Below are 19,755 nucleotides of genomic sequence, written 5' to 3' on the forward strand. Positions count from 1 at the left end.
AAGCAGACAAACATATATCTGAAAAGTACATCTGGGCTCTACAGGTTCACAAAACACTGTTATAATGCTGCACATTCATTTCCTATTTAAGAGACAAGACCTTTAAATGAAGCAGTTCAAAATGGTAAGCAGATGATACTAATTAATGGCAAGCTAGACACTAATGCAAAGGAATGAAAATACTTTTTTAAAGTTGCTTATCTATACCATATATTCCATTGCCATAACAGCCCCAAACCTTAGTACTGGGGCTGAACTTTTAGGATAAATAAATCAACTATTTGTGGTCTTCCTACTTACTTTGCAGTAACACAAAAAAAAGGAATGGCAATTCTGAAGAAAATCAAATAAAGTAATTAGTCATGCTGGCCCTCTTCAGATCTGTTGTTAAGAGTAACTTTTTCATTATGACAAAGCTTTAATTTCAATACAATTAATTTCAATACAATTAATTTCAATACAATTAATTTAAAAGCTGTGCTCTGAATCAAAAAACACCATTCAGAATTGTCAACACATAAAGCCACTACAAGAATATAGCAGGGTGTTGGAAGAACGTAAAAAAAAAAAAAGACAATGTTTATATGACAAAAATCACCTGCATGCATTAGTGCACACTTTCTGTGCTGGGGGAGGCCTCCCTCCCCTATTTTCTCAGTGTCAGCACTCCTTCCTGACCCATTCTCTGAGTCATGCTCCTTGGCCCAGCTTGGTCCATGGGCAGCATCACACCAAGCCCTGCCCCTCTCTCCCGTGCAGCCTCCGTGGCCCCCAGGCCTGCACAGATCCCCAGGGATGCATTTCCATGAGCCCAAAGGCAGCTTTCCCTCAAACACCCCTGCAGCTGCCCAGGTGGCAGGGATGTGCTCTCTGAGCCAGCTCCCAGCGCTGGCACCAAGCGCTGCAGGCAAGCACAGGCCTGGGGGCCTCTGCCTGGCCAGAGACCTTCATTTCTCTCTGCTCTTCCCCACATGGCTGCACCCTGCATTTCTTATTCCTTAGGTTCAGGTGAGCTCAAACCAGAGCTGCAGAGAGGTCCCTGTTAGGGCTGGGCCAGCTCCATCAGGGAAGGGCAAGCAGAAATCACTTGGGCTTTTACCAGCATCACATGCTGAACTAGCTCAGATATGGGGAGAGAGAAAAGGATTCATTTCAGAAATTACTTTGTTTTAAAACCTCTTTATACATACTAGATCAGCATTTTACAACTGTTAGTGTCTAAGTTTAGATGCCTCTCTTTTGTAGCTTCAGATGTATCTGTATCTCAAGACTTGCTGAAGTTAGCAATAATTTTTGTAGTGCTGTGCACATTTGAAAGTTGGGTGCTCCTATTTAAGCACTAACATCAGAAGCCAAATTTCAGTGTGTCAGTAGTAAAATATTTGGCTAAGCAATTATATTATTAGCATTTTCATTTATCTTCAAGTTTTTGTTTCTCAAGTATTATAGAGATCAGCAAATTTACCATTTACTGTTGCAATGACTATAGAATTCTGCAAAAACCATTTTATTTATTTCTACCTGTTATTGCAGGAAGCAATAACACCTCTACTAGATGCCTTATATGTTGCTAAATTGAAAATATCCTAAATATGCAGCTTTGAATGAATTCCAAATCAAATATATACCCTGAGGGCCAATACTAGAGTCAATAATACTGCTGAGAAAACAGGTATAATATTTTACCTGTAGTAATTTCTAAGTAATTGAAAGTGAGACTATATCTATTTATATTGCTGTCACTTGCAGTAGTTCTAAGTTCGACTTTAGGTGTCAGCTTCAAGTGATTATGAAGAAAAACCACATTCAGATGAGTTATGATAATCAGAAAACCCACCAAGCATATATTTCCCTGTTTACATTTCCAGTTAAGGGCAAATAATGACAGTTTGGAGGCACTGAAGGAGTGCAGATAATTGGTATATATATCTCAATATCTGAGATGTCTTTGAAAAAATGCTAACAAAATAAATTATATTCTTGCACAGTATTCTTCCAAATTCTGTCACCCACAGAGTGTCAGAAATGCTTTCTCCATATGCTTCTTGGTCAACCCCCTTATTAAATGAGAAGAACACTAAAATATAGAATAATAAGGGTGGGTAATGTCAGGCAGATTTCAGGTTCAGCTCCTGTATGGCAGACAGGTGATGTGGAGCCAGAATGCACAGTCATCTGTTTGTGAGTTTTAGTTTTCAAGCTCTGTTGCCTTCTCTCAATGCCTCGAAAGAATGGCAACAGTTGATAAAAAGCAGGGTACTCTTCTGGTAGCTAAATAAAGCAAAGATGATAGGTATAGTTATTTAATTTTGAAATCATTCAGAAATTGTAATTTGCATTTTTTTTTTATTTTAACATGCAGAAATTCGTATGATGCACCAATTCAGATGATGTCACTACAAATTTCTGCATGCTAAAATAAAGTTGCAGGAGGTAAATAAAATTTAACTTACTTTTTTATATCTATCTTACATTGTGATAGTTCAATCTTCTTTCTTTGCATTAATATATCCTCTAGTATAAGTCACTTTACTCATTTTTCTGGCAATTATATTAAAAAACCCAAGAGAACATCACAGTCATTTCATGGTGTCATCAATAATGTGCAAAACAATTCTTTGTTGCTGGTTAGAAGCAAGTCCTAGTCTACAGAAAGCTGATCAAAATTTAGGTGAGGAGGAACAATAAATCAGGATAATTTTTGGCATAGAAGATGCAGACCTCAAAACCAGCATGATCAGCATTTGACTAACAGCCCCTAGAAGACTCATGGGTGGGGTAACACATCCTTCTGTTGTAAGGGCAGGGTTATTTCACACAGATTTAGCTGTCTATAAAACTGGAGTCTCTTCTAAGTCTGCTGTTTGAAATCTCTGTACAGGAAGGCAAATATCTTCTATTCTGTTGCTGCTAAGAGAGAAAGGGAAAATTGCCATGGGGAGGTACCAGTAATAGTCCTGTAGTTGTGGAAGAAATTTAGCTTAGCACACACAGTTTAGCTCAGCACACAATTTTTAAACTGTTAAAATTAGGTGAGAGGATTCTCATCCTGTATTTGTTGATGTTGAAAGGTGTTATGCTCAAATAGGTGCTTCTGGACAGAAGGGAGCCAACCTGCCTTTGTGCCTCATTTCCTGCATTCACCTTGTCCTGAACTAGATAATATGGAATGTATTACTTACAAGCAATGGCTTTTATTAAAGAATATTTTCATGATGAGCATCAGTTCAGCTATCAGCAGGGATTCCTAGTGGTTCCTATTATTTTGTTTTCTTCAGTTTGTATGTGCAGATGTAAATACATACTTCCTACCAGCAGCTGTCCATTATCTGGTAGCTGATGTTTGAAACCTGCTGTGCTGTGTAAAGTCTATATCCTTGAGAAGCTTTCTGCCATCATCATCAAGCTCATAGGGCTGCTTCCCAAAGTGAACACCTCCCACATTAAGACATAGAATGAATGTCAATAAACTCCTTTTTCACACAACAAGATACACATGCAACATAAAAATGATCAGACTCTGAGAATATTGTCCAAAAAAAAAAAAGACTGAGAAGTGTGATTCTGTACCTGAATACAAAACAACTCTTACTGCATAAGAAGATTAATTTAGGTGATAAAGTTAGTTACAAAATATATTTAATGGAGACAATTAAACATATTGGGCTGAATTTTCTGCAGAACACATGCAAACATCCTCTTAAGTATGTGTGTGTACACAGAGGGAAGGAAAAACAAAATGACAACTGTATGTGTCTATGTCTTTATAAAATAAGAAAAAAATTACTGATTTTTCTGAGTGGGACATACACTTCTTTGGTATGTGAAAGATTTCCAAATATTTTACAGTGTCAGTTGTATATGTACCTTTAAAAGCTGGAATACACAGGAGCAATAGAAACACTGAATAATATCATAATTACTAATTCATAATTATGGCCTTGCAAGCAACAATTTTGCTTGTAACTGACTAAATGTGATAAATATGCCTACCATAAAGTAAAAAAAAAAGTGAAATATTTATTTCACAATGATATATAATATTGGCTGTAATTTTCTTTTTAAAGAAATTTATTAAATCAAAAAAAGAATGCAAAATTCTTTTTAAAGAATTTTATGATCTTTGATTTCACTCCAACTTGAATACTGGAGGATTGTAGTGTCACAGTGACACTAAAATGGCATCCAAATCCCAGCTTTCCTTGATGAGAACATAAAAAACCAGGATTCTTTGTTCTCTGACATCTGCATTTGGGATATGAATACATCAGTTCTGTTCTTTAGCCCTTTAAAGGCTCATTAGTTAAAAACAATCAAACAAGAACTGACTGATCCCACTCTCCCCTTGCTTCCACTGCATCAATGGATAGTGTTAAAATGAGAAAAATATCTTCTAAGGAAAAATAAAATTTGTCATTGAAGTTAATGCCAATATTGACGTTAATGAAAGTAAAGCCTGGGGCCAGGATTTAATCAATAGGAGCAAAAAGAAAAGTATCACCACAAAATCCAACTTCTGATTTAATTGGATATATTATAAACAACTTGTTAAGGACATGAATGAGTTGTTTCTCTGCCAGAGTGGTTGGCACTGGAAGGCTAGCTGAGGTTAAAGATAAGAAGCAACCCAAATTCAGAAAGACTTTTATCTGCTTTATTCACCGTGGTTCTGTGCCAAGAACAGTGTGCTGCCAATCTTTCATCACTTTGACAGCTGCCAAAATTTTCCTTCTGGAGGAGCAGACCCAGATAAGTGGAAATCAAGCCTGTTCAAAAAGGTTCCCTTTCCTTTGACACCTTTTGCAGACTTTTAGAAACACTGAACAGACTCCAGGGATTTGGAAATCACAGCTTGAAACCACTGAAGTAGAAGTTCAAATGTTTGAAACTCCTGCTGGGAAGTGATCTGCAAACAGATATACTTTTTTCTGAGATTCAGAGTCCCAGCTCCCAGAGAGTCTCTTCCACAGCTGGGCAACACTGATTTATGGTCTAGACAGACCAAAGACTTGACTTGATCTCCACTGCCCAAGTTTACCATATTAGACACATCTGAAGCAAATGTGGAGTGGGCAGAGTTTCTGTTTGCCTAAAAGAAGAATCCAAGGGCTAAAAATCCAACCATGACAGGGATTGTTTGCATAAAAATATTGAACAAGAACACAAACTATAACTGCTTTTATAACCCTTCAGTGTGTTAAATGTCTAACATTCTGCTTAACAAGCTGATGAAATCCAAATGTAATGGCATATATCCATACAAACTCACATGTCAAGTTCCATACACCAAAGGCCCATGCATCTGACTTGCTGCTAAATTTGAGGTGATGAAAAACTTCTGGTACTGAGCACTTCTGTGGAAACTTGTTTCCTAGAGAACTTATACACAGCTTATCCAGAACATACCTAAAAAGCACAAACCAAACTTGGTTGTGACTGAGTTACAGTGAAATACTATTTACTGCTTCTTGAACATCATAAGGTTCCTAAAGAAAGCCTAGGCAGAATCTCAGGTTTCCAAAGATACCTGATAGAGGCATTAGCTATAATCTAGAACAGACCACTGCTATCATCTTCCTAGGGAAATAATGCAGAATCACAGGAACTCACCTGTTGTCAGGCCAATCTAGCCCAGCTTTCTGCTCCAGCTGAGTTACTCCCAACATCAGATCAGGTCAGCCATGGCTCTCTCTTGCTAAGTCTTAAAAGCCCCTAAAGACTGCCACTTCCCTGGACAGCATGTTTCACTGCTCCACCACCCTCCTGGAGAAACAACTCCTCTTCCTATCCAGCCTGAACTTCCAGAGGTGCAGCCTGTGGCCAATGCCTGCTGTTACATGAGCTGGCAGAGATAAATAAAAATATTGAACAAGAACACAAACTATAACTGCTTTTTATAGTCCTTCAGTGTGTTAAATGTCTAATAATTCTGCTTAACAAGTTGATGAAATCCAAGTGTAATGGTACAGATTAGATTCCATTAGCTTTGTAACTGTAAGTGGTTATAGGCAGCTTTTAGACCCCCTCTTCTCCAGGCTAAGCAGCTCTCTCCCTCAGCCTCTTCTCAGGGGACAGGCTCCATGGGCTGCTCATCCTCTCCAGCTTCTCTCCATTGAGGCCACTGATTAAGATGCTTGGTCCCCAAATCAGCTGCAAACCTTGTACTCAAAGTAAACATTGAGGTTTCTTTACAAACATGACCAGTGAAATCTCTCAGCTGTGATTTGCCTTTAAGCCTTAACTTTTGGAGACAGCTATGTGACTCTATTTTCTCTTTTTTAATCTTATTCCATAATGACTTCTGGTCATTAATGGAAAGAAAACACAAAGTGCTGTGTCACACCCCTGGCAGCCAGCTGCAGCTGATCAATGCCAATAAACTGCATATCCACCAACATCTGAGCTTCTGATTGTCAGGCTCCCAGTTCTTTCACCTACCCTGTCATCCCAAGGTCAGATACTTTCACAGTAAGTTTGCTGTCATCAAACAGTTCCTAGAAGCCTTTGGTGGAGAAATGAAAAGAGATGAGTGGAAAGAACACAAAGATGACCAAATAACATCAGGAGTTTGCTAATAATTACTGTCCCCTAGCATTTCAGTGAGTAATGACATCTTTGATTGATGCAATTAAGTTTGAAACTGTAAGGGAATAGTAAATTGCTCTCTTGTTTCACTTTTTGACTATTGAAACATTCCATAGCATATTCCCAGCTTAAAAAAATAAGGAAATGGAAGGATGAGAAGCAGAGGTGAGAAACTCACATTCATCTAGAAAAACAGCAACAGAGTAAGAAACTAAACCCTGTCTTTTAAAAGGCTTCCTACTCCAGGCCCTTTTCAGTAGTCTCAGAATTTACCAAGGCATCAAAAAGTGAAAAGCATTGATTGGATTATTTGCAGCACACTACAAACAGAATGAAAGGCAATTTAAACAACTTGATTTATGAGAAGTTCCAAAGAAGCCTATTTCTGCAAATGATCACTTGAGAACATTTGTCTAGAGCTGTATTCTCTGTGTGCATGCTCATTAACTTCTGTGATACTCTTTGCATCTACAGTTTTCAACCTGAAATCAAGCTCAAGTTTTGCTTCTGCTTTCCCATGGTGCACAGCCAGTTTTTGGGAAAGTGACTTTATATTTACAGCTTGAATTCTGCTACTCAGGTTGTCAGAAATTCCTGATTTCTGAATCAGTTTGTGAAAACTGGTGAAGTATGGATTCAACAACTTTGTTTACACATAGACAATTCTTTGAAAGCATCAACAATACAACTAAAATGCTATCTGAGGCAATTGCATCCCTATTGAAAAATGAAGCAAGTCTGGAACATAAATTGTCAAAAATCTTCCAGCATGTTTTGTTGAAGGTTAGAAGGCAAAATATTCCCACTGACTGAAGCATAATGCACCAGAAATTTGGTTGTGTTCACTATTATTAGGCCAATAAAATAATATTGTATTTCCCCAATGAAGGAAAGCATTTTTGAAAGCTAAGTTTTGCATAAACTTTAGGTACAAGTCCTTGAAAAGACTGATCCCCTCATCAAAAACCACTTGAAATACTGTCTTGCACTGGCAGATAAATGTGGGGGGTTCCCATCATTAAGGCCACACTTTTGTGCTGCTAAATCTTGTTTCAGGTTTTGGCTATAAGACTGTAATTTTATCAATACTGAGTCTTCTTTTGATTGTCATCAATACCAAGTTTCAAAGTACTAAGCAGAAGGACATTCAATCCTCTTGAAATGGAGTATTTGAAGTCTGAGATGGGATGATATCAGTTTCAACAATTTCTTTCAGAACACTGTATTGATATTTGAAGAACAAAACTTAGAAAAATGTACAATAATTTCTATTTATTCTTTGAGTTTTGTGGGTTTTTGGGGTTTTTTTTTTGTTTTTTTTTTTTTTTTTTTTTTTTTTTTTTTGGGAGGCTTAATCATCCCAAACACTTTGTGCTGTATAGTGTATGCTCAACATTATATTCCATCTATTTATTGACTGAATACTTGTCTAATGGCTGTTTGGTCAGCTACCTAGGGAGTCATGGCAAAGGACCCTTTGTACCCTTAACCTTTCTGTGAGTACTTTGGGTATCTGTGCTGAGAAGTGGCACATGAATTGCTGAGCCTTGAGCTCACAAGGGCAGGCAGCACAGGGTGCAGTGCTGTAGATGTGTCAGCTCCCCTCTGAAGCAGAGCACTGCAGAATGCAGGGTATCCTGGGCTAGAAGGGACCCACAGGGATCATGGGGACAGTGCTGGTGACATGTGGCTTTGGTGCTTCCTCCAGAGCTGCCCTGAGCTGAGCCAGCTGGGTGTCAGTGGGCAGCAGAGCCCAGTGCTGGCTGGGATGAGGGTCAGCACGGGCAGTGCAGCTGTGGCCGGTCCCAGGGGTAGAACTGGCCAATGCTGGGTCATGCCCCTGCCTTCCCAGCACCACTCCTCCTGTGAGATACCTCACAAAATCTCCCTGCCTGAACTGACAGCTCTCCAGAAACAGCACCAAAAACATCCTAACATACTTCCAGAAAGCTAAGTTGTGCTGGTGGTATTGTATATGTTTGGGAATTGACTCAAAGCAGTAATTTTCAGTGGGGTAGTACTTCTTCTCAGGGGTTTGTACACATTTAATGCTTAACTGCTCCTTTTTTTACTAATTAAAATGCAGTACACGTCAAAACCTTGCAAAGTGCCTTTCAGCCCTTGTGTTAGTAGATTAGTTAGTTGTTGCATGAGCTGCCATGCTCCAGCTGGCCAACTAACAAAATATGTCATAGATGTCACCAGGAGAATTGTTACATTTGCCTCAGCCTGCTTTTCCCTCTTGAGCACCTGGGATATGCAGTACAGGCTCCCAGCCCATTGGAGGTTCCTGCAGCATATCTAATGAGATCTGAGGGTTGGTACTTGTCTCCCAACAGTTACACCTGGAGCAAAAGCCTTTCACATTCTGCCCTTGCAATGGTTCTACATCCAATTTTTAACACCTTCCCTTCCTCCCCTTCCTCCCCTTCCTTTCCCCCTCACCTTTCTTCCCCTTCCAGCTCTCATTCCCATCCTCATTCCCATCCCCTTCTGTCTCTCTCACTCTTGAGACTCCTCCCTTCCCCTACATTGTGTGCCTGCTGCATGCCATTGTTTAGACAAGGCAGTTCTGGGCAGCTCTGTCTTCCCATTCAGGGAGCCACTGTCATGTTCAAATTCAAATAATGAAAATGACCTGAATGTGACCCAGGTTCATGTTTAACACAATGTAGGGATTTTGTTGGTGAGCAGTCACACCAAGCAGTGTGTCCAGGGCACACTCACAGAAATGCTGCACATTCACTGGATACCTAGTAAGGAACCTTCTTGAATACAGACACTGTGTACATTCCTGCCTGGCTAGACTGAACCAGGAAAGCACCTTCTTTTCCCTAATTAAAAAAAAAAAAAAAAAAAAACAACAAAAACTTGCAAGAAACAAAGAAGCAATGAGATTGGAATTAATTTCAGTCAGCTTTAGGCTTTTATAGCATTATGTCCAGAAAGAATGAGACATGAATCATCTGATCTCCTTAAAGGACTACATTAGGACATGATGGATTATTCCTCAGAAATATTTCTTTCCACTAAAGAGAGGGTCTAGGAAAGTGGTTGTGGTATCCCACTATAAATATTTAAAATTAGATGAGATCTACCCCAGCCCAGACATGAAGCAAGTTGTCTGCAATTTTGTTTTGCTGCACAGATACAGATTTATAAGTGAGGAGATGAGTTATTAACCTCATGTCTCCTCCAGAGGCTGTAGAGTTTATAAGACCCAAACACTGCCACATATAAGAGCCCCATCCACCACACTGTTTCTTTACATTAAGAATTAGATTCATATATTTTCTATTGTCCAAGTATTTCTGAAATACTGAATAAGTAAAAATATTCTCACTGTACTCTGTATTTGCACTATTTTCAGTCTTTATGTGGTACTCCAATCCTAACTTTTGCTATCCAGCTTTGCTTCTGTTAATAGTTTTCCTGCCATACTGGGCTGGAAATTCTGGTTTTCAGAGTTCATTTAACAGCTACACCTCTATATTGCAGGGAGGAAAGAAGAAACCCAGAAGTTCATTGCTGTGAAGTTTGAAGGAAATTTCCTGTCCCTAAAGTTAAATAGAGCCAGTGGTATCCAGCCTCTTTGGGGACTGGGACACAACTGCCTTTCCCAATCTTTTGGTGACACCTGAGGCTCTTTCTGAACCTCTTGTGCAGGTCTAAAGAAAAGGAGAGTGAGCCAATGCTCCCAAAGGATTGTGCTCCATCAAAGTTCTCAGTGGCTGAGTACCCCCAAGACTGAGTGAGAGAAAGTAGCAAGCCACAAGAGGAAAACATGTTTAGACAGCATATCCTAGAGGAAACATGTGTCTGTTCCAGAAAGGTCCATGGACACGAATTTCTGCAGTCATCTCCTTGTGCACCTGCCTGGTCCTGTGGTGCTGCCCATCCTGCATCCGTCAGCACCCAGTGAGCACAGGGCTGAGTTTGCTCAGGGTTGTGCTCTTGTCTGGGTGAGCTGCTTTTACTCCACATTTGAATATTGGAAAATTGTCTCAGAGGATTCCTCTAGACTGATCTGCAGAAAAAGCCACACTGGGAGCAAACAACAAAGGCAAGAGGTGAAAACAAAAAAACCCAGAGCTTGAGGGGAAATGCACTCACTGTGGCTTTGTTCCAAGCCTATTTTAGAGGTGCAAAATTTGTTCATTTCTGTGGAATAGACACTTTTTTTGAAAAATAACTATTAATACCGAGTCAGCACAACAATTTCTAGCACTTCATGACACTACAGCTATTTGAAGAGCATCAGCATCCTCTAGCTACACAGTAGAGCAAAGACTACACAGAAATTGTTCCATGGTTGTTTATATAGAAACAATAAAGGATATTTAGGACCTTCTGACAGAGCAGATGTTCAGACTGGCCATGGGAGATATTACCTGCATACCAACTACAAAGGGAAATATTTGGCTTTTTATTCACCAGCTGGTTTCTGAATAAAGTGCAGCAGACACACAAAAAATGCCAGACATTTTAAATATTTTCAACACTGCTTTTAAAAGTCAGAGGGTAAATCTGGGACTTGTCCTGCATATGTGATTATCTGCCATGAGATGATAGGGAAACCACTGGTTCCCATCTGCTTCCCCTCATCAGGGGCTCTCCTTGCCCTAAATATCTGGGTTCATTCTGTGACATTGACTTTTTAGGGTAACTCCTTGGAGGAGGATCCTGCTGCCCTAAAGTTCTGCCCAGAGCTCTACCAGGAGCAGTTTGCTCTGTCTCCTGCAGACCACGACAAAGCTGCGTACCTTAAACTGGGAGGCACATAGTTCTCCTCCAACCTTATTATTATTATGCAACCCTCTGGTTACATAATATCTAAGTAAACTAAATAAATTGAGACTAGCCAAAGGGAGAAACAGTCCAAACATGCTCTGTCAGATCAGTTCAGGGAGCACCAATGAAAATCTTTTTAATAGCAGCTCCCTTTCATGAAGCATCACTTTAGTCTACAAGACTCATTTGTCTAAATGATTTTTTCTTTCCCTGAAAATAAATACGTTCATGCCTTCAGAAATCTGTGGGCAGTGATGTTCCCAGTGACAATATCTGTATTTATTGTCATTATTATGACAGCCATACATAGGATACCACTGCTGTAGGTATAGTGGACATGTAAAGTGGAAATGCAAGCTCTCCCCAAAGAATCTTCTGGTTCTTATGAACATGGGCTCTATAAATCCACCCATCCTTAGCAATACTCTGCTTTTCTGCCAATGTCAGTTTGCTGACATTGGAGTTTTCCCTGCAATGAAAAAACAATATGTTCAAATTGTGAAAAACTTGTGGCCTTTCAATACTTAAAATGGCTTACCAGAAAGATGGAGACAGACTTTGTACTAAGGCCCATAGTAATGAGGCCAGGAGTAACAGTGTTACATGGAATGAGGGTAAATTTAGACTGGATGTAAGGAAGATATTTTTCATGAGCAGGATGGTGAGATGCTGGAACTGTTTGCCCAGAGAAGTTGTGAACGCTCCACCCCTAGAGGTGTTTGAAGTCATGTTAGGTGTGGCTTTGAGCAACCTGATCTAGTGAAAAACATCCCTTTCCATGGCAGGGACTAGATGACCTTTAAAGGTCCCTTCCCTTGTCCCTAAAACACAAACCATTCTAAGATTCAATGACTCTATGAAAAATTCCTTTCTTGGGTTAAAAGTAATGCTACATATACATTTTTTAGTAGTTATGCCATGATCTAAGGTGAATATTTTAAAAAATTGACACATATGTAATTGTCTGGATGTTTTATCACTTGAATACTTAAACAGCCTTACTGCTCCACAGCAGGATGCAGTGCAGGATGTTAGAAAGTCAGATATCCTCAGTGCAAGCCCTAACAGGCAATGACACTACATATCCCTTGAGTGACCTTAGGAGGAGATTGCATCTACCTTTTCAAACATTACAGGGAAGCTTTCCAAAATTGCACAACCCTAGACTTTCCAAACAAATGTCCTTAGCATGACAGATGACAGGAATTCATGTGACAGAGAAAGAAGCCTCTAAAATAACCTTTTCTAGACAAACAGTAAAGATTGTTATTTATGATTCTTTTCATAGGATAATAGAAGAGTGGAGATTTTTCAAGGAAATCTCTGAATTTTTTCCAGGATGGTTTATTAAAAGAAAAGCTGTTCTGTTTCATTCAAATAGTTTGGCATACATCTAATGCTTAAAATGTCATACCCTCTTACTGAAAAGGGAAAGATGGATCTGATCTGGGCTCCCTTTATGCTGCACTGGACTATTCACATACATAGACACAAAAGCACAGGAGTACTAGCAAGGCAGATTTAATGTTGAAATAAGAGTACAAAGATTGAAATCCCAGCATCTTTGATGTCAGTGACAAAACCCGACTGATTTAAATAAGACCAGGATGGTTTTTATTAATGTTTGAGTCAAGATGATAAACTTTATCTGATTCTAAGCATTTCAGGAAACTTTATGCTTAATACTCAGAAGGTTATTTAAAAAGAAAAATATTCCAGATATGTTGCTTAATCTTTACTAGACTGGTGTGGGAAACATTTAAGCAGTAGATGGCTGCATATTGATTACCCTTGGCTTATCATCATTCCAAGGCAGCTTTCTCAAGTAAGTACTTGGTACAAATCCTTCATTCCCACAAGATAAGCAGTTCCTGGTTTAGATATCGTACATGACTGCATCTTAAATTGGTCACTTAACACAGGAAAAGAGATTAATCAGAGAGCCACTTCTTACAACATTACAGAAATGCTCATGGTTAAAACATTTCTACTTTTACTTACCATGCATAAAAATAGAGAAGCAATTCTTTTTAGAAAATTGCACTTCAAAAATTGCACTTCAACTCTTTTTGCTAGTCATGGAATGGTTTCTTCCTCTGTGGTTGGTTTCGTTGAGTGGGAGGCTGGAGCAGCTGCTCAAGGATGTCCTCGTGTGCCATCTCAGGTGCTGTGATGGACACCAGTGACTGATGCTGCCTGCAAACTACCCAAGGTTGAACACAGGGTCAGTAGGCAGGCTCAGCTCTCTTCCCTGCACAATGCCACATGAAATTGGGAAGCTGAGTGAATATGGACAGCTGAGCTACACTCAGACCAGCTGGCATGACAGCTCTGTGTCATAGGGGCTGACAGGCATCTGTAGAGTTAAGGTGGTGGGCTGGATGTCGTGCCCATCAGAAAAATAAATTGTATATTTGAATATGGGCGGGCACAGGGGGATGAGTTCCTTTGTCACAGATCTCAGTAGCACAAGAAAACTGATAGCTCATAAAAACAGGTGAAACAGGTAACTCCTGATGCTTGCTCTGACTACATTCAAGAAATCAACATCTTCATTCCTTTTTTCAAGCAGAATTTAAAGATTTTTTTAATGGTGTATATGTGACTTTTCCTTGTACAATCAAGACTTGCAAAACTGTCAGTTTCTCTACCCAAAAGAAAAAAAACCTGTAAATGTCCTTTCTTTCTCTGGATGTCTGCTCCTTCATCCATCTTAGAGCCCTCTAGCCAGGCTCCACAAGCAAAGCTGCCTGCATCATATATTTTTACATAGCCATAAATGAAGGTGTTTAGGAGCATATGTCAGCTTACCAATTTATCATTTTCTTTTGGTTGGTGGGGTCATGTGCTGCTTTTTTCATCCACAACATATGCAATCTTGTGAATTACCTCAACTTAAGTGGCTTTTTAAATTGGTTTTCTTGTAATTGTAAACCTAATCAGGGAATTATGAGCAGATCAAGTCATTTCAGTCTGTTCTAAAGCAATTTGAGCATCCCCCAGCTCAAAAATTCTTCTCTTCCACATTTCTATCAAGCACACAAAATTAAACTCAGCTAGTATCCATCATGAGACACACCAGAAACCTTATCTCTTCTAGGCATCTCCTGTTTGTTGTACTGCCTTGTTCTCCAGTGAACTTCTGAAGCTGTTTCTCATTTAATAACTTAGAAAATGCGCTCTTTTCTCCCCATGATGGATATTAATGAAAAATATCTTATTTTAATTTGCTGAAGGGAATTTCTCCATTTGTGAACCCCTAAAAGAATAATAAATCCTGTGCAGGATAGGGATGCCCTGCCTTTGGGGAGAAGTATTGCTAAAGCTGAGTTGAGACTGGTCTCCCATGCTGTCTGTGCTACTGCCATTGTAATGGTGCTGATCTTGGCTTGCACACCCACACGAGGCAACATTTGTTAGGAGAGATTTTATATTTTTATTCACATGAGCTAAATAATTGGAAAAATTGTATATGTTCTGCATAAACAAGTCCTTCTTCAGGCACATATGAAGAATAAGGCCACTGGATATCTTAGCTATTGCTCTAGGCAGTGACTTCTGTAAATTTTATTCAACCTGCCAGCCGAGGATGGTAATGAAAATGGAGTTGTACAGAAGATAACAAGACTTGTAGAGCAATGTTTAAATCTACTGAGGTAATTCTAACACAGATCCTGAAAGGTGCCAGGACTGTCTGCAGTCCTGTCTTTGAAGATGAGATACGTGGAAGACTTTGGTCATGGAACAAAAGCATTCTGCAGGGCATATCTACCCTTCCAAATCCCTGACTTTCCACCAGTCAGAATGGTTTTCTTGTGATGATACACAGTATTTATTGCTTCTGACAAGCTGGATAGCTGAATTTCCTCTGTGTTCATGGCTGCATTGAGCCACAGCCATATTCAGGGCTGGCTTGTCTGGTGGCAGCCCCTGGAGCAGGACAGGCTTCTGCCACTTCCAGTTTTGAAGACAGAGGACATAAATGATAAGGTGATGCTGCACAGGCTGCAATAAGAATTAACACATGACATGTACATGATCACTTGTATCTTCACCGTATATAATGATGAATCAAATCAATCAAAGCCCAGAAGACAGGCACAGACATGCAGTTTTTTCCTTTCTCCAGTTATAATGGATGAGGAAAACAGCCCAGCCACTGTTGTCCACATGTGAGAGACAGGTGAGGATAGAACCAAGTTCCATGATAATGGCACCAGAAGCAATTAACTCTGAGTGGAGACTGACACTGCTGTAATAGGAAGCCCTCATTACCAGAATTATGGGATAGATCTGACTTGTGTCACAATCCTGCCACCTCTCTGAACTGTTGCACTTCTGCACCACTTGACCAAGTTTTGTTTTACTGTAACTGTGATGGGGAACTGTTGTATCAAAAGATAACATCAGAGTATTTTAAAAATAACTTTGGGATTATTTTTTAATGGCTTTTGATCAATAGCAATGTTATCATCAAGCACAACAAGCATTAATCAACTGTTTATTACTAATCACTGAAAGCAGAAAGCTCTGCCAATTCTAAATCACTTCCTTTACATGCTTTTTTGATCTTTCTCTGCCAAGCATGTTGGATATAAGGAATGTCACTCCTTGGTGCCTAACATTGCCTGGGCAGAGCTGAATGTAATTGGTGTGTGACTATGGGATTCATCTTATGAGACTTTGACCCATGTCTTCACATGAAATATGTCATCCTACAGAAGTGTCTGCCTCTCATCAGGGATTGTTGAGGATGTCTGCACAAATGACTTGGATGAGAAGCCTGGCATTAAAGTTAGGTGACATCAATCAAGTCATGGGCAAAAGCCTATCAAAAATGAAGGCACTGAAATGCATTCAGAAATCAGGGAAATGTCAGACATCACAATTCTTTAATTAAGAGCAGAGAAAACTACACTTGAAACACTGACAGCTAAGGATGAGAGAAACTAAGAAGAACTTAGGAGAAAAGGCTGCAAATGCCACCTATTTATTTATTTATCACTAAAAAAACACTGTAATGAATTGTCAGGAAATTATGCCAAATGTCCTTCAGCAGGCTGTGATTCCTTTAAATCAAGTCTAAGTGACCATGGCATTGTATGTATGCTTGTTTTCTATTTATTGAGATTTCTTAATTTAAACAAGAAGAAAACACAGAACCGGGTTGAATCCACTGAGCCAGAAGACACACAATCTCTACTGCAAACAACAAATCTCAATCTCAGCTCACCCAGCTCCAATGAGATACTCATTCTCTACAGAGGTATCACTCACAGAAGATCCTCTTCTCTTGCCTAGAAGTAGATTGTCACTCAGTGAGTAATGCTACTTGGTGGTTCCTCTTGGTCATATCTGACTTTGGTGGATAGGACCTTATGGCTGAGGGCCTGAGTTAGGCAGGATTCAAATCTTAGACTGCCTTTGTGGCTTCATGGAATAATGACTGAATTGCCTGCAGTTATCAGAAAGATGGGAAAAATATAGTACAGGGACTAAACTGTTGTCTCTTTAGAGCGCCTAGTTGTGGAGGGATAGAAAGTAAGAGAATAGTGCAGAAGGTAGTCTCATCCCTGAGGAGTTGCAGCTGTACTAATCACCAAAGATTAGGAACAGCCCTGCCCTTAACAGGCCACAGCTGTGTCCAATAAGAAGAGTGCTACAAGAGAGTGGGTTAGCTGGGAGAGGAGAGAGTTAAGTTTGTTGGCTGTACTGCAAGGAAGGAGGAGTCAGTGCTGTGAGGAGCTGCCTATGAGAAATTGGTGAGAAGGTATGGGAGCTTTGCAATATGAAGATAATACCTAGTGGCATTAGGGCAAAGTGATATTCAGTAATCATATTTATGAACTGATATGCACCTCTGATATTAGGCCTTTGTAATTTTTGAAGAGTTTTGAAGATTAAATTACTCCTTCAATTTCCTGTGGGTTTTTTTGGACCAGATCAGTGTCATCATCTGATGGAACTTTCATCTTCTTGTTTGAGCAAAAGAAACTAGAAAGGATTGGGAAAAGTAAATGGTGTATAGAATTATTATAATGGAAATTAATTTTTCTTTGTCCAACCTGCCAGGGAAAATAATCAGTCCAAGATGAGCACATCTGTGTTTCACTGCTGGATGTATATTTTACTGTTGCAATATTCTGGACAGACTCCATCTGTAATCTGGTAGAGATTAATGTCCTGATTTGTGTCCATATACAAGCTTTCCATGTCCAAAACTGGCTGAAAGCCCCAGAGCATTTCCTGAGGAACTGAGTGGATCTTGTAATTTCCTTTATGCTTGTAGTGGTGGTATTGTGGTTTTCATAATGATGACTGTGCCACTGCCATCTACAGAGAGCCACAGGTGACAGCCTGAGATCCAGCTCGGATGTGCATATGAGCAATGATTATTCTCTGCAGAACTGCATTCCTATTGTACATCTGGAAGTGTGTGCTGGATCCTTTCAGCTTCCATAAGGCTTGCCCCACACATAACAACGAGAAGATATGTGTGCTCACTCACTGAACTTCCCTCTGCTCTGCTGCAGCATTGGTCTGACCTGCACGAACCACTGTCCATGGCAAAGACAGTGGATGCCAGGCACTAGCAAAGGTGAAAGTGTTTCTCCTGCTTCTTGTGGTTATCAAAGCACAGAGGAAGTGCCCTCTGGCTCCCATGAATGGACCTTTTGTTCCCAACTTTCTCTGTAATGGCATCACTCTTTAGGCACCAGCTCCTCTGTGGGAGATGAGAGGTATAATGCTGAAGTGGGGAAAGAAATGGAGGCATCAAAGGTGCAGGATGTGAGTGTGGAAAAGTCATGCCTTGTACAAAATAGCACCTCAGGTCAGCTGGGAAGAAAGCAAGGGAGGAAGGCTTGCAGAGGCTGGAGAGGTAAGGGACATGAACTGAGAGGGAGGCAGAAAGAAGGCTGGGGGATGGTGGTACCTCTGATGATCAAACTGAAGAGATAAAAGGACCAAGTAAAAATGTGCTGAGAGCTTATGAAAGTAGCTCTGTGTCTAAATATAGACTGTTCCTCACTAAGAAAAGTCAGTGTTAGCCTTCTTAACCTGATTATATCATATGGCTTTGGATAAAGTAGTCAATTTGTTCCACCCAGATGTGGTAATTATTATAGCTTCATTTACTGAACCTGTTTTAGAAGTACCCATCAGAAAAATATAATGTCCCTGCTTTTTAAATTTCGCTCTCAAAATTTCTTCTCCGAACTCAAGCAGATAGTAGAAATGAGTTACAAAGGCTTAGCAGAATCCAGAATGTTCAGCAGCAGATTTGCATGGCTGATGATCTCTCCAGATAGACAAAGCATCTCCTGATGGAACCCAGGCATAACAGACCACAATATTCAAAACAAGTTGTGCTGCTACATGTTCACAATGCTATTGCTTTCAAATCCATTAGAAAAAAATGTCAAAAGCTTCTTTGTTCATAGCTTCTCTCTAAGGCTTTATTATTATTTCTTCTCAAAGCTCTATTTTACAGCTCTCGTGATTTTTTTAATCTTCTGTCTCTTGACAATCTATGTCTCTCTTAAAGCCCTGGCTGTTCATATCAACTGCATAAATAAAATTTCCAGCTCTCTTTTTTTCTTTACATTTCTTTTTGATTAACAGAGAGACTCTGGGAAATATACCCAAACCTAAATATTCAGAAAAGAAGAAAATTTTTTAAAAGTGCAGGAAATACAGATTTTAAGATCCCATGATTTGAAACACAACCTGGTTAAATTTGTTGGAGGCTTTATAGTGATGTATGAATACACAGTCAGACCCTACTGTTAGTCCTTCTGTTTAGGAGGTAAAAACATCATAACTTAAGACACTTTCGTCTCTTTTCTTATTATTTTTACCTCCTTCCCACCTACAAATGTCAATAATTAATTGGGCAGTTAAACTAAGGTCAAAGATATCACTATTGCTGTAGCTTTTGTCCAGGAGGAAGAGATAGATGTGGAAATAAACAGAGAAGAAAATCTTCAAATTTACTTCTATTCTTAACTCTGTCAGCTCTTGACCCTCTTGATCAAGCAACTGCTATGCTGCAGGGCTCAGGTGGAATTGAGTGTGAGCAGTACTTTTTGGCATCCTGCTGTCCTGTTTATCTCTGGCTCTGTGAAATCCTGCTGTCTTCGGATGGACAGTACGGCCCAGCAGGTGCTGCTGGGACACCACACTCTTGGGTTTCCAACTGATAAAAAGTCTGGATAAAGGCAAGAGCACGTAAAGAGCTCAGATGCTCCTCCCAGCTCATTAACTTGGAGGCTGCCTCTATAAAGTTGGGCTGAACAGACGTTCCTAAGAAGGCATCTGTACTCCTGAGCCAAGCCCAGAAGGGCAGAGCTTGGGACTTGCCGGAGAGAAATGCAGCTC

Source organism: Molothrus ater, chromosome 2 (genome assembly GCF_012460135.2).
Source record: "Molothrus ater isolate BHLD 08-10-18 breed brown headed cowbird chromosome 2, BPBGC_Mater_1.1, whole genome shotgun sequence".
NCBI lineage: Eukaryota > Metazoa > Chordata > Aves > Passeriformes > Icteridae > Molothrus > Molothrus ater.